This window comes from Nelumbo lutea, chromosome 4, assembly GCF_056320005.1.
Source record: "Nelumbo lutea isolate HS-2025 chromosome 4, American lotus-T2T, whole genome shotgun sequence".
Lineage (NCBI taxonomy): Eukaryota > Viridiplantae > Streptophyta > Magnoliopsida > Proteales > Nelumbonaceae > Nelumbo > Nelumbo lutea.
The window spans coordinates 10801766-10816097 of NC_142687.1; positions in this window are offsets into that span (position 1 = coordinate 10801766).

The window sequence follows — 14332 nt, forward strand, 5'->3', positions numbered from 1 at the left end:
TATCCCACCATTGATAGAGTTCCAACCCCAATTCAACAATTGTTTCTGAAGGTGAGTGGGAAAGCTTTGGCCATTTGGAAAAAAAAAAAACATCTTGACTTATTTGGAAGATTCTTGTGCATGATGCACTACCTCATTCAACTCCTTGCCAGTCTTTTTGGCTAAAATAAAATTATTTGCAAATACTCTTTCACCCCATACCATGGTAATTTTTCATGCTCAAGAAGCTTCAAAACAAGCTAAGTTGTTTTTCCCAAACAATTAAGGATCTGTTTGTTCACAGTGGGAGTCGGAATCGAAATCCATTGGAATTGGAATTAGAATAAACTGAATAGTCTACTCTTATAGTTTGTTTGATTCATACATGAATCATAATGGGAATAGAATAAGTTGGAATGGAATTCTATTCTCAAAGGAAGAGGAGGGAATTCATTCCCTCAAATAAGAGAATGTTGTTACACCAGAAATGGAAATGGGATTCCAATTCTATCCAACCAAATAGTTGGAATTGGAATGGCCCATTTCGATTCCAACTCCAGACCCCTATTAACCAAACGTGCCCTAAAGTTTTCTCAAAGCAAACAGCATGTGGGAATAATTTGTGGATAGCAGATCCAAGTGCATCTCCATTGGCATGCATTGACCTCTAAATTCAAGGGGGAGACCTCATAACGATTAGATATTTTTTGAAGTTGGGATCCACTTGCTATTCATTAAAGAGCATCAACAATTAGATATGCTTTTGAAATTGATTGTCCTTAAGTCGGCCCCTTTGTTTTCTAAATTTTCTGATGTGCTCAACTCTTCAATAAAACCGTTTGTCTTCCAATATGATGCCCTGTTACTCCAGTACGTGGGCCCCTTTTGTTTTTTCTTTCATCAATAAAATTAAATTCTGTTTTTTTCAACAAGAAAAAGTAAGATTTCCTTTTCACTCTACTTAGTTGTACATTGCTTTCATACTTAACTAGTGAATGACCCCGTACTATATATATATTATCATTTTTTATTATTGTTTATAAACTGCCATTTTTTAAGACATTCTTATAGTTTACAGGTCCACATAACCCTTATATGTCAAATCGGTAATTATTATGGGACATGCTTTGAATAAACATTAATGATAATTGATGATTGTTATTTTATTTTTTATTATTTACTTAATTAAGTACTTGATGGTTATTATTATTATTATTATTAATTATTTCTATAAATAATTGATTGTTATTATTATTTACTTAATTCTGTAATTTTTAGAAACTAATTATGGTTAGACATTGTATGCCCTTAGCTTCAATCGAAATGATGTACCTTATGACATTTAATGTAAATGAATAAAGTAAATATTTGATTCATGTTATTATGGTGTTTTTTGTGTAATACCCTTAAACTGGACACATATGAGACTCGTGTTAGTTTAGAATTTTCACAATCGTTGGATAGATCTGGGGAGATTTATCCTACCAAGGCTGACACTGATGTGCCACCAAGTTGGTTGGGGTGGTTTGGCTCAGCTGCCAGGGTGAGACCTGAGGTACATGCAATGTGGGTTTTCTTGAAACCCTGAATTGAACAGAATTCCAATATTGCCCTAGACCTTGGAGATTTATGGGCAAAACTGGAATGTTACACCTGGCCCCTAGACTCGATTATGATACTGCACTAAGATCTTTAGAGGAGGTCAAAACCTAGGTATGTTGGGACAGTTTGAGAATTCATCTGAGTGGGTGATCATAGTGACAAGATCAGCCCCTTTGTCGGACAAAGGTAATGATTGGGGATGCACTCTCTCTGATGGAAACCAAAGCTATTGGCAGCCGATTTCAATCATTGAAATTTGTTTTTACAAAATATATTTATAAAGATATACATATATATTACGTTTTCAAAATGTTTGCAAAAAGTTTTAATTCCTGGGATCCATCTGAGTAGAGAGTGCAGCATTGTTCCTTGCAGCCGAGGGAGAGGTCCTCTCTTGTCGGGTAGTGTTTGATCATCATGGACTGAGAGGTTAAGTGTAAGACCATTAAGGGTAATACATGATTGGCTAATCTAGCATCTGCCCACAGTTTCTGGGTTTTTATAAGGTGGCTTGGCTTAGGGACCACTTAGTGTAAGTGTTGGGCCCATTAAGAGCCCATGGTGATGGGCTCAGGGTTTCACTGTCCATAACAATGTATTCGACTAGGCCTTATAACAGAGATTGGGCTGAACCCATGTGATTAATGTATAGATCAATGTTTGAATCCCATGCCATACAAAGAAGCCCAACTGGGCAACAGTTTGGAGGGTTACTGAGCACATGGACTTATTGGGTCTAAAGCCCATTTTGAACTGGTATAATATGATTAGTTAAACAAGGGCGGATCTAGGATTTGAATCAATAGATAGGATAGGGACTTATCCCTATCCACTCAGAGAGTCTAGATTCAAATAGAGATTTGGATTTGAAAAACTCCTAATGAGATTAGGAGGGCTGATCTAATCTGCAGATAAGATAAGGGTTTGTCCTTATCTCTTAAAGAGAACTCCTTATCCAAATACAAATTTGGATTGGGAAACTCCTAATGAGATTATGAACTCTCTTTAAGGCTATAAAAAGAGGAGGAGGAGGGCGAACCTCCAAAGACATCAAATCATTAGATCTTAGATCACAGATAGAGAAGACAACAACAGTGTGACTGCGCCATCTTCTCCCTGCATCCTTCTCCTGCTGCCGCCATTGCCAGTTCGATTCCCATTCTTGTAGGAGCAATCAAGAAAGGTTTTTGATATCAGTCTTTGGAGAAAGGCTGATCTGAAGTCATGCTCACAGCCTCCATCGAATTCTTGCTGAAGGATTCAGTTCTTGGGAAGAACACTGTTGATTCTGCTCCACCCTATACTATGTCATCTTCAGTTGGAGTAGTCTTTGGAGATTTCTTTGGGCGTGAACACCTTCACTGGGAGTTACTGCCATTCCATATCATGTATATTCCTCTCCTACCTTTTGGTTTCAGATCTGGTTCGGTTCTTGATTCAAAATTGATCATTGAAAATGTAGATTTTCTAAAACAGGGAATGTGATTCTCAGATGGGAGAGAGAGAAGTTTTTGAAATTTCGCCCAGCCTACCTGCAGGGTTCGACCATCCATACTGTTAATTAGAAGTAGTTAACAGTAATTAATTAGTAATTAACAATATTATTATTAGTAATTAATAGTTGTAATTAATTAATTAGAAGTAGTTAATAGTAATTATTATTAGCAATAAATAGCTGAAAATAATTAATTAGTTTAGTAGTTAACATTAATTAATAGCATAGTTTCCTTTTTTTTTTAGGAAATGATTGAAAGTGGGAGTTTCCCACTTCTCACAACTCTACATGATGGTAGGCTCCACTCTTCATGTTAGTGGGTTCTTTTCTTGAACTACCACTAACCAAAATTTGACACATGTCTAGTGGGCTCTATTCTTTAACTACTACTAATCAGAATTTGACATGTGTCCATTTTGTTTAAATCTTTGGAATGACAGGTGCCTAAATGTAAATGAGCCACATGTCTGACTATAGGGGCCTTTGGGCTGAAACCGTTGCTTTATATATTAGATAGGGATTTTTGGACTGCAATCCCCCTCACAAATCTGATTTGCACTCCAGTCCACCCCTAAAAATCCTAGCTCCACCTAGAGATGGACTAAACGGTAAAAACCCCTACTTAATAAGATAATATGGTTGCCACCTACCTATACCTCACCCCTCTATCAACCAACACATGAAACAGAACAAAATCCCTTCCATTTCTCTTTTATTTTCCCATTATTCCCTTTTCATAATTGTCAAGAAATTTTCACAAGTAATGCATTAACAATGTTTTTTTTAAGTTTTCTGTTTACACTTGTACCCACATTATTAAACAAAATTAAGTGGTAATTGCAATTATGTATGGTTTTATTTCTTTTAAAAGTAATCTGTATTTTTTCCTGACATGTCAATATACTTGTCTTAGTTTCACGTCAAAGGTATATATAGAGAGAGAGAGATGAGTGTGTGTGAGTGCGTGAATTCACGTCTGCACCTCATAGCATGTCGCAATCATGTATTGAGAACATCTCCCACTCACAATTTCGAAAGATATTTTCAATACACACTGATATGTGCATGTAGAGCGTTTGTGGGGGCAGATGATATAATCTTTGTGCAAAAGGCTTGATAAATGAATTGCTCAAATTTTAGATGCAATTTGAATACTGTAATTGCAAGAGAAAGATAACTTACAAACCTAGCACCAAAAAGACAACGCTGTAGGTAAGATCAACCAATCAAACACCAGATCTGACTAGATACACTAGAACCAGATCACACTATGTAACCCTAACCCTAGGCCCTAGCCCAGTCGCTTCACCCGAATTGGGCTGGCCAGAGAATCCTTGTGACTCGGTAGACCAATCCTGTGCATCCTTCAATTGATACTGCATCGGAGAGTGGTTGCGGCAAGTGTCAACTGACCCAAAAGGTGGATTGGCAGCTAACCGAACATTCAATTGGAAAGTTTTGGTTGGTGTTTAGACTTTAAGTGCTATCACGAGTACAACGTGGTATCCGGTGAGCACATTGACTAAAAGTAAGCAGCCAACAATCCCGTTCATATGCAATGAACTTTAATAAAACAAACTTTTGGGATGTGTCAATACGTTTATTAAGTACTTAGTCAATAGCTCAGCAAGTCTGTCCATCAGATCTTATCCAACTTTTATTCTCTTGACAGGAGAATCCGTGATCAATGCCGAGTTTGCGATCAATTCTTCTTAGAAAATCGGTTAATGGGAATTTCCCATATTCTTTTGCAGAAACCGTAAGGTCTATAAATAATTCATTTTCCTTTGAATAAATTTTTGGATGCAATCCGATGTGGGTAAATCATTTTTTCACAGAAAGGGAAAGTTGATCAAATTATTATATGATTAAAATGTTTTTATACTATTTACAAAATATTCCAAATTGAGACTTAGGCTCCATTTGGAAGGAATACCAATACAAATATATAGAATATAAAATCTTTTATTTTATATGTATTTATATTATACATATTTATATTTATAATCCTTCGAAATTGAGCCTTATTGAAAAATGCCCCTATTAAGGTAAAATATAATCATGAAATTCACATCAGTGCCACATGTAGGTGACTCATAGGTGAATATCTGCTCCTCACACAACGCGCCTCAGGACCTTATTAACACATTTCCCATAAATAATAAGATGTGACTGTAAAGTCAGTGTAAGATGCCATATTTTAAAGCAGATTCAGTCTCTTTATAAGTGCCCCACACAATCAAAAGAATGTCACTTGTCCTTTCGTACATGCCACTCCCTTAACACGTGTGGAGTTAATGGGACGGATGTTATACATTCTTTCACCGGCGCCGACATTCATTCCGACGGTCACACCATTCGGCAACATTTGAACTCCAACTACTATATATTCCAAAAATGTTGGATAAGTTCCAACTTTCTTTTTGATGAATATCAACTCATTACAGAATGAGTTTCCTTTAGAGGATTAGACAGGTTCATGGGCCGGGTAGTCCGATGGCCCGCCCGTACCCCAGTCAAGCTTGGTCATGTAATTAGGCTTGCGGGACTGATCTCGGGTCTAACACAGTATGACCGATTGTGTTTCGGGTCAGGCTCAGGATTTGTCAAAAAAATCTGGCCTGGCCTGATTCAGCATTATATGTTTTATAAAATATATAATATGTATTTTTTATATATTATATGAAATATATAAATAATATAATATTTATTGAATATATATTTTATAATTTAATATATATACATTTTTTATTATTTTCTTTATAATTTTGCTCTCTCTATTTAGTCGCTTCAGTAGTAGTAATAGTATGGGCTAAATTTTGGGCGGTCTTTTTATGAGGGTCAGGCTTGGGCCCAAGTTATAGGCTCGATGGTTGGGTCGGGATCGGGCTCGAACCTTAGAAAAATCTGTTAATATAGAGTGAAAGCCTGGGCCGACCCCTGAATAGGTCTAGAGATGATCACGCAAAACAAGAAAGGTTTGAGCGGTTTCTCAAGAAGTATCAATCAGGGCTTTGCTCTACCTATTCTTGAGGTGCTAGTGCCATGTTTGAAGCTAAGCATACTCGTGAGAGATGGCCGGTAAGTGAGAAAGATATGAGAGGGACGAAGTTCATTATCTATTGAATGTTGTTGAACATTGTAATGTGGAGTTTGAGCTCATTCTGAACTTCTAGTAGAAGGGATGGAGATGGAAGAAATAGGGGTAGAAGTCGAGATACCATCGAGCAGGGATATGATTTTGGGTTTTGGATGATAAGTAGACTGCAATCCACTTCAAAAATCTGAAATTGCAGCCTCCTAATCTATTAATAACCCCCTATAAACCGCATCCTACCTATGGATTTAGCATCGATCCACGGTCAAGATTCATCCCACCTGTATAGTGGGGATCAGATTTCTAGGGTGGACTGAACAATAAAAATCCCTTTGGGTTTTTGGGCGAGTTTAGGAGTTCACGGGATGAGATAACACACGTTAAGGGAGTGGCAATGTGCGAGAGGATAGGTGGTATTTTTTGATTGTGTAGATGCCTCTAGGGTGAGGTTGGGAACTCATAATTATTTGGGTCAGCCTCAAATGAAAAAACTTTGGCTATTGGGGGACCAACAGCCTATATTGAAAACATTTTTGAGAATGCCATATTATCATGAGAGTGGGGTAAAAGAGTAATTGTACCTTATTTCCTTTTGACCAAAAACATGAACATGAACGTGAATTGGTGAACGTATCCAATCCAAAAGTGTTCTTAACAAAGGCCCCATTTGATGTCTTTTTGCACGGTCTTTCGACTATTTACAAGCTGGGTAGACCATGTCGTAGTCTTTTTTTCCATTTGGTTTTGTCACCAAAAGCCAATGTACAGAAAAAAAATTACCAAAAGCCTATTTTAGACTGATTTAAGGAAATTCCAAATAAAGTTTTTCATGTCTTTCTCACTTTATTGTGATAGATAAAAGACATTCAATGGCCAAACTAGCTTTAGGCTATTTAGAACTTAGTGCAAAAGCTTAATACGTTTTTAACTGTCAAAATGTCATAAGATCTTTCCAAACAGAATTACCAATGTCTCGAAAGTTATCCCGCCCCAATCATTCATGTTCCCTAAGGGAATCGGAATTTGCTACTTCAACGTAGTACATATGTCGCCATTAGTGACATCATACAAATTTGAGATGTACGGCTGTGAAGTCTGGTGTGTAGGTGGGGGAAGCGTACTGTGGGTAGAAAGCACTAGATTCGGACTAAACAGGATCTATTACTCACACTTTGGCGCGTTACATGTACATTCACCGTGCATTGGGAACATCTTCATGTGAATAATAATTTAAAAATACGGGAAATGTTCCCAATACATGTGTGAGGCGCCCTCTGTGAGGAGCAGATCCGGTCTGGATTCGGACTCTGCTGGGAGACGAATTAAGTGGGGATCCGGGATGAAAATCATGGGATATGGTAGTGTTTCCTTCTCTGTCCGTTACATGTTTGGTTCCTTGCATCCTTTATTTTCCAAGTTTCTTTTCCATTTTTCATTCTTTGTTTCTTTCTTTTAATATCGCAAGCGATGACGTTTTGTATTGTATTGGAGTGCAAGTTCAGTTGTATATAACCTACCATTCAACAGAGCTTCTTATGCAGAATTATCCAAACGTAAGCATCAACTCATACCCACGAAAGTAATAATAAGAAAAAAAAAAAGCAGAATGTGGTAATCACTTCATCAAAATGCTTGATTTAATTTGGTGACTAACCCATTCCACCATTAACTAATTCTCGTCAAAGAGAGATATCAAGTTTGGAACAAAGGATGATATACGACCCACCATTTGACCACCATATATGAATAAGTTAGGCGGCTAGAAGCTGGACTAGCTTTCTGCCATATATTGGGTTTCATTGACTAGGCCATATTCTATGTATGAATGAGAATAAATATTTAACAAATATATACTTATGACGACTGTGAAAACAGAAGCTTAGAAATGTGGTTTTGCCATTTCTCTACATCTAATTTGGGTTCAAATTATCAAATTCTTTGACCTCAACTAAAAAACCAGTAAAGTGTTAAAAAAACCAAAAGCTTGTTGCCAATTATCTTTTTTATTTAATACAATAATAGAAACAAGAGCAAGATGAGTAATTTAATGGAGAGCATACAACAATATCTTTTCAAAGCAGCTTATTATAGATAGTTGATTTTCTATTTATGGCTGTCATTGTATGTCTATATCAACACATTGGTTTTTACTTTTATGACATCAGTTTATTGGTTACAACTTTTTTTATGGCAAGTTACTCTACGTTTCACGTGGCAAGGTAAAATTAAATACTGATGGTGATTGTCGAAGAAATCCAGGTATAGGAAGGTGGTGGTGTTTGGGTTATGGTTGAGTTGGTCCTACGATATACGTGTCCGCCCAACTATCGCCCTGTCATATCATTCTAGCTCAGCCACATCGGCCTAACTCGGTTAAGCTACACTATTACTATGGTACCCCATCTTATCCTTTCAGCCATGTCAACTACACGTCATATGGATGGGCACAACTACAAATAAGGAGGAATAAGAAATACGACTCTACTGGGGAATGGGACTCTATCCCGAATACCTCAACGACTAACCTCATCCCGACAACCCTAGAAACCCAATCCGATTAGGACACGGATCTTCGGCTATAAAAATGTACTCCATGCTCAAGGTAAGGGATCCCAACTTTTGATACCAGTACTACTACTTAGCTCGGACTAGCATCCTTATAGATCGGCCCGACCATCCACCATCTCTTACTGATTTGAGTGTCAGAGTACTTACCCAAGAATAACTCTTCGGACATTTGACTTCTCCTTTCTTGATCACAGGTTTTGAAGCGCGGCCTCGTCCTTGTAGCTCAGCCCCGCTTTGTTAGCAAGGACTATCTGGTTGCTCTCCTTAGTTCGTGCACCACCTCGGATTAAGCAACATCAGATTGGCACCGTCTGAGGGAAATGCACAAAAAGCCTTTTCCCAAAAATCTTTCATTCCTCACCGCGCAATCAAGATGCCCTAGAACTAGTTTGAACGATCAACAGATTGATCCCCATCTTGGGAATCTCGGCACCACAGCTCTCCACATTAAGAAATTCTACAGCCTCCATCAGTACTTGATCCTGTACAGTCCCAAGCAATGCAAGAGAGTCGATAAGATCTTCAAGATGATGCAGACACTAGGATGTGCGGCACTGCCCAACCGGGCCGTCCCCCCTCACGCCTTGATGGGTACGAAGGACGACCCTCATCCCGAGGACCCCAAAATGCGTCGGCCAGAAAAGCGGGGAGCGCGGTCCAAGTGTGAGAAGCAAGACACAGCAAGGTAGTATGCCTCCACGGCCCACTCTTGCAAGCCCGACAACCACACACACAGTTGCGCTATACCGTCATGCTAAATCACCGTGCTATACAGCTGCACTACACAGTCACGCTACACAGTCGTGCTACACAGCCGACTGACAGACACACGCACGACACATTGCACATACATCATGTAGGCTACACAAAAAATGTTGCGCAACGCGGGCAACGCAGCACTAAATCAGCAGACCTACCAGTGGGCATGACACGGAGTTCGATAGTGTATCACCGACAAAGAAAACTGACTTAGTCGACCTATAACGGATCAAGCCCTTAACACATAGCTAGTAGCTAGCTCGGCAGCGTATAGCAGAACATCTAACTCGGCTAATCAACGGCTAGATCCCAAATTGGAGAAGATCGCTCCTGCCTCTGAGGCCAGAGGGTGGTCATCTCCATACTTCGGCGACAAAACGTTGCAGAGACAGCTGAACAATGGCTGACCCACGAAAGGCCCCAAAGGCTCCTGAGACCAGAAACTAAGCATCCCAAAGATGAGAGCTCAGAATATACTCCGGCCTCACTAGCCGGAGACTAAAGATCTCGGTCAACCCCAGACCTCGGCCAAGGTAAGGCTGAGGAACAAACTCGTATGTATGCACACAAATTCAAAACAAAACAATATCATTAAGTTAAGCCATCAATACAACAGGTTAAAGCTCAGCATACCGAGCTATCAAAGAAGGAAAAGACAAAAGAACACAAAATTCTAAGAGCAACTCGCAACTGTTCAATCCTCGGCAGGGCAATCGACAGCAATGTCGACCAAGGGAAGTCGCACTACACTTTGGCCGAGCACTCCACCCTTCGACTTCGGAACTGGGGGAGTGGTGTTCGGATTCTAAAACTTAAGCTACAAATTCCTCGGTTGAAGAATAGAGAGCCCATCCTCGGTGCAGCATCAGGGGAGCTCGGCCCAATGGCTTAACACCTTCCTCAGTGCAGCACTATCGAGCCTCGGAGAGACCCAAACTTTGAAGCTCGAAACCTTCCTCGACACTGCACTGCCGAGCCTTAGAGAGACCTAGAATTCGAAGCTCAACACCTTCCTCGGTGCAGTGCTACCAAGCCTCAAAGAGGCGCAAACCCCAAAGCTCGGCACCTTCCTCGGCATTGCACTACCGAGCATCAGAGAGACCTAGACTTCAAAGCTCGGCATGGCACTACCGAGCCTTAGAGAGACCCAGACTTCGAAGCTCGACACCTTCCTTGGTGAGGCATCAGAGAGACCTAGACTTCAAAGCTCGACACCTTCCTTGGCACGACGCTACCGAGCCTCGGAGAGCCCCAAACTTTGAAGCTCGACACCATCCTCAGTGGGGCATCAGAGAGACCTATACTTCGAAGATCAGCACCTTCCGCGGTGCAGCGCTACCGAGCCTTAGAGAGACCCAGACTTCGAAGCTCGGCAACTTCCTCGGTGCGGCGATACCGAGCCTCAGAGAGACTCAGACTTCTAAGCTCGGCATAGCGCTGCCGAGCCTTGGAGAGGCGTAGACTTTGAAGCTCGACACCTTCCTCGGCACTGCATTACCGAGCATTAGAGAGATCTAGACTTTGAAGTTCGGCACCTTCCTCGGCGTAGCGCTATTGAGCATCGGAGAGACGCAGCCTTCGAAGCTCAAAACCTTCCTCGGCGCGACGCTACCGAGCATCAGAGAGGCGCAGACTCTGAAATTCAGCACATTCCTTGACATTGCGCTACCAAGCCTCGAAGAGACCCAAACTTCGAAGCTCGAAACCTTCCTTGGCTCGACGACTCAACACCTTCCTCAACACTGAAGCTCAACCTCCACCAAGAATTGGAAAGCCCCTCCTCGACAGCCAGCCGAGCTAAGCAACCATGCAGCGTTTTAGCAAAGAAGGCCTCACTCTGTCCTAGTCAAGCATGCCACTCTTCGACTTCAGAACTGGGGGAGTGGTGCCCAGATCCCAAAATTTCAAGAATAAGTTCCTCAGCTGAAGAGCATACCCTCAACTTCGAAGCTTGGCAAACCACAACCGAGCTTCACAATAGCTCGGCACCTGCAAAGCCCCCAACTTCGAAGGTCGGCAGACCACAACCGAGCATCATAATAGCTTGGCACCTGGAGGCCCTCAAACATCACAATAGCTCGGCACCTAGGGGCCCTCAGCTTTGGAGGTCTTCAAGTCATAGCCGAGCATCACAACGACCTCAGTTCCACAGCCTGGCAACCCCAAAGGAACCCGTCTCCGTAGCTCGGCACCCCATGGCCAAGCATCACAACCTCAATTCTAGAGCTCGGCCTCCGATCGACAGCAAAAAGCCTTTCCTTAGCATACAACCGAGCTAAGCCCCGACTTCGGAAGCTCAGCACATCATAGTCAAGTATCGCAGCGGCCTCAACTCCAAAATTTGGTCCCAACTCCAAAGATCAACGCACCACAGCTGAGCATCACCACAACACAGAAGCTCGACTTCCACTTGGAATCAGAGCCGTTCCTCGACTCCACCAGGAGGACAGACTTGGAAGCTTAGTTTGACACCTCAAATCTTGGCTGAGCTACGCAACCGCGCAATACTTCGGGCCAGGCACTCCCCATCCTCGGCTTCAGAACTGGGGGAGTGGTGTTCGGACTTTGAACTCAGAGCTCTTAAAGTTCTGCAACCGGAAATGGAAAGATTCCTTGGCCATTTTCCATATTGCCCGGTTCTCAAGATTGCGACAGGCACTGAGGAACACCAAAGGGGCCAAATGCCCATCCAGAAATCAACATGAAGTTCTTCAACCGAAGAACAAATTGGACTATTTCATTCCTCAACTTCAGAACTGGGGGAGTGGTGTTTAGGTCATGGCTGAGCTAGCCCTACGAAACACATCGCCGCCCAACTATCGCCCAGCCATGTCATCCTAGCTCGGCCACGCTAGCATAGCTTGGCCAAGCTATGCTATTACTGTGGCACCCCATCTTATCCTTCAAGCCACATCAACTACACGTCGTATGGATGAGCATAACTACGGATAAGAAGGAATAAGGAAAACGACTCCGCTGGGGAATGTGACTCCATCCCGAATACCTCAGAGGCTAACCTCATCCCGACAACCCCGGAAGCCCAATCCGATTAGGACACGGATCTTCGGCTATAGAAAGGTACTTCGTGCTTGAGGTAAGGGATCCGAACTTCTGACAGCAGTAGTACCACTTAGCTCGGACCAGCATCCTTATAGCTCGGTCTGACCATCCACCACCTCTTACTGACTTGAGCGTCGGAGTACTTACCCGAGATAACTTCTCGGGCCTCTAACTTCTCCTTTTTTTTATCACAGGTCTTGAAGCGCGGCCTCATCCTCGTAACTCAGCCCCGCCCTGTTAGCAACGACTATCTGGTTGCTCTCCTCAATTCGTGCACCACCTCGGATTTAGTAGCATCAGGAGGTTTGATTCGTAACGATGAGGATAGGTTTCTCAAAGCTTTTTCAAGCCTTTATGATATTTGTACTCTTCAAGAAGAAATTAAAGCTCTTTGAGATGGAATTAATATGTGTACTCACCACGATTATCTTAATATCGAGGTTGCAATGCGATAATTCTATTCACAAGTCTCTTCAACTCAACCTTTATTCCATGGAGTATTAATTACTATCTAGTTGAAATCAAAAGGCTCATTGATTCTTGCAATTACTCAATAAAGCATGTGCATTGTGAAGTGAATAGACTAGCAGATTACTTGGCTAAAATGGGTGGGTTGTTGGAAGGATTCACTAGCTTCATTGCTATTTCACATATCCCATATCAAGTAAGAAAGTAATTAATTTTTGAAGATTTTATAAATTTACCCATTTTAAGAGTTAGATAATCTATTCATGGCTTTTTTGTGGGTTGGGGTAAGAGGTTAAGGTTGAGAGATTTGTATCTTGGGTTTGGGGTAAGGCAGGCTAAGTCCTCCACTGTTATAGCTGTTTTTACTTTTGATAATGCATGGTTAATAAATTTAATGTGGCCGCCCCTCCACCTGGAGTAAATTTTGGGGTTAAAAAAAACTTTTTTTTTTATATCATGTCTTTCTAGTATTATGGCCACCGAACCAAATGTCCATTTATATATAAACCTTGTTTGCTTTTCAGGGAGTTACTTATCCAAGTAAATGCACTTGGGTAAATGTTTTCTGCGAAATATTTATCTGGATAAGTGCATTTACCCATGTTCTTTTATTTCCCAAGGAAATAAGAAAACGATCACTTTAATCATAAAAAGTCATTATTAAAAGGGACAATTTTGTCCCATCCAAGTATTGAAAACTTTTTGATGAAGCAAAAAAAAAAACAAAAACAATGAAGCAAAAAAAAAAAAAGTGTTGACAACTTTCCCCTAGGTGGAAATGTTATTTATCCACATAAGAGATGGGTATCACTTACCCGTATAATTAAGTGATACCCATGGACATTAATTTTTTTATGAACCCTACATAAATCTAAAAAAGGATTTTGATCAATAAGAACCAAAATCCTATTGACCAACTTCCCTCTCTCAAAACCCAAACAATAATAAATCCATAAAGTAAATAGATGGTAAATCCTATGAAATGAATATTATATTTGTATGTGTATGCATGAAAGTTTATATGTACATGGGATGTTTAAATATTTGCTTTACTACATGAATGTTAACAATCATCTATATGCCTCCGTATGCACATGATCATGATCACTGACACATGTAAATTATATGGTCATATATGATACATGCGTTTCTAACCATATATCCAATGTCAAATGGCTAGACAGGTGATTAGCCTTTAATTCTTTTGAAATCCTTTCATTTTCGTGCACAGGGCTTTAAACGAGAAGTTTGATCGCCACATAAATGGCATCTTTGCTACATAATGCCCATACTTACCTTGGCCG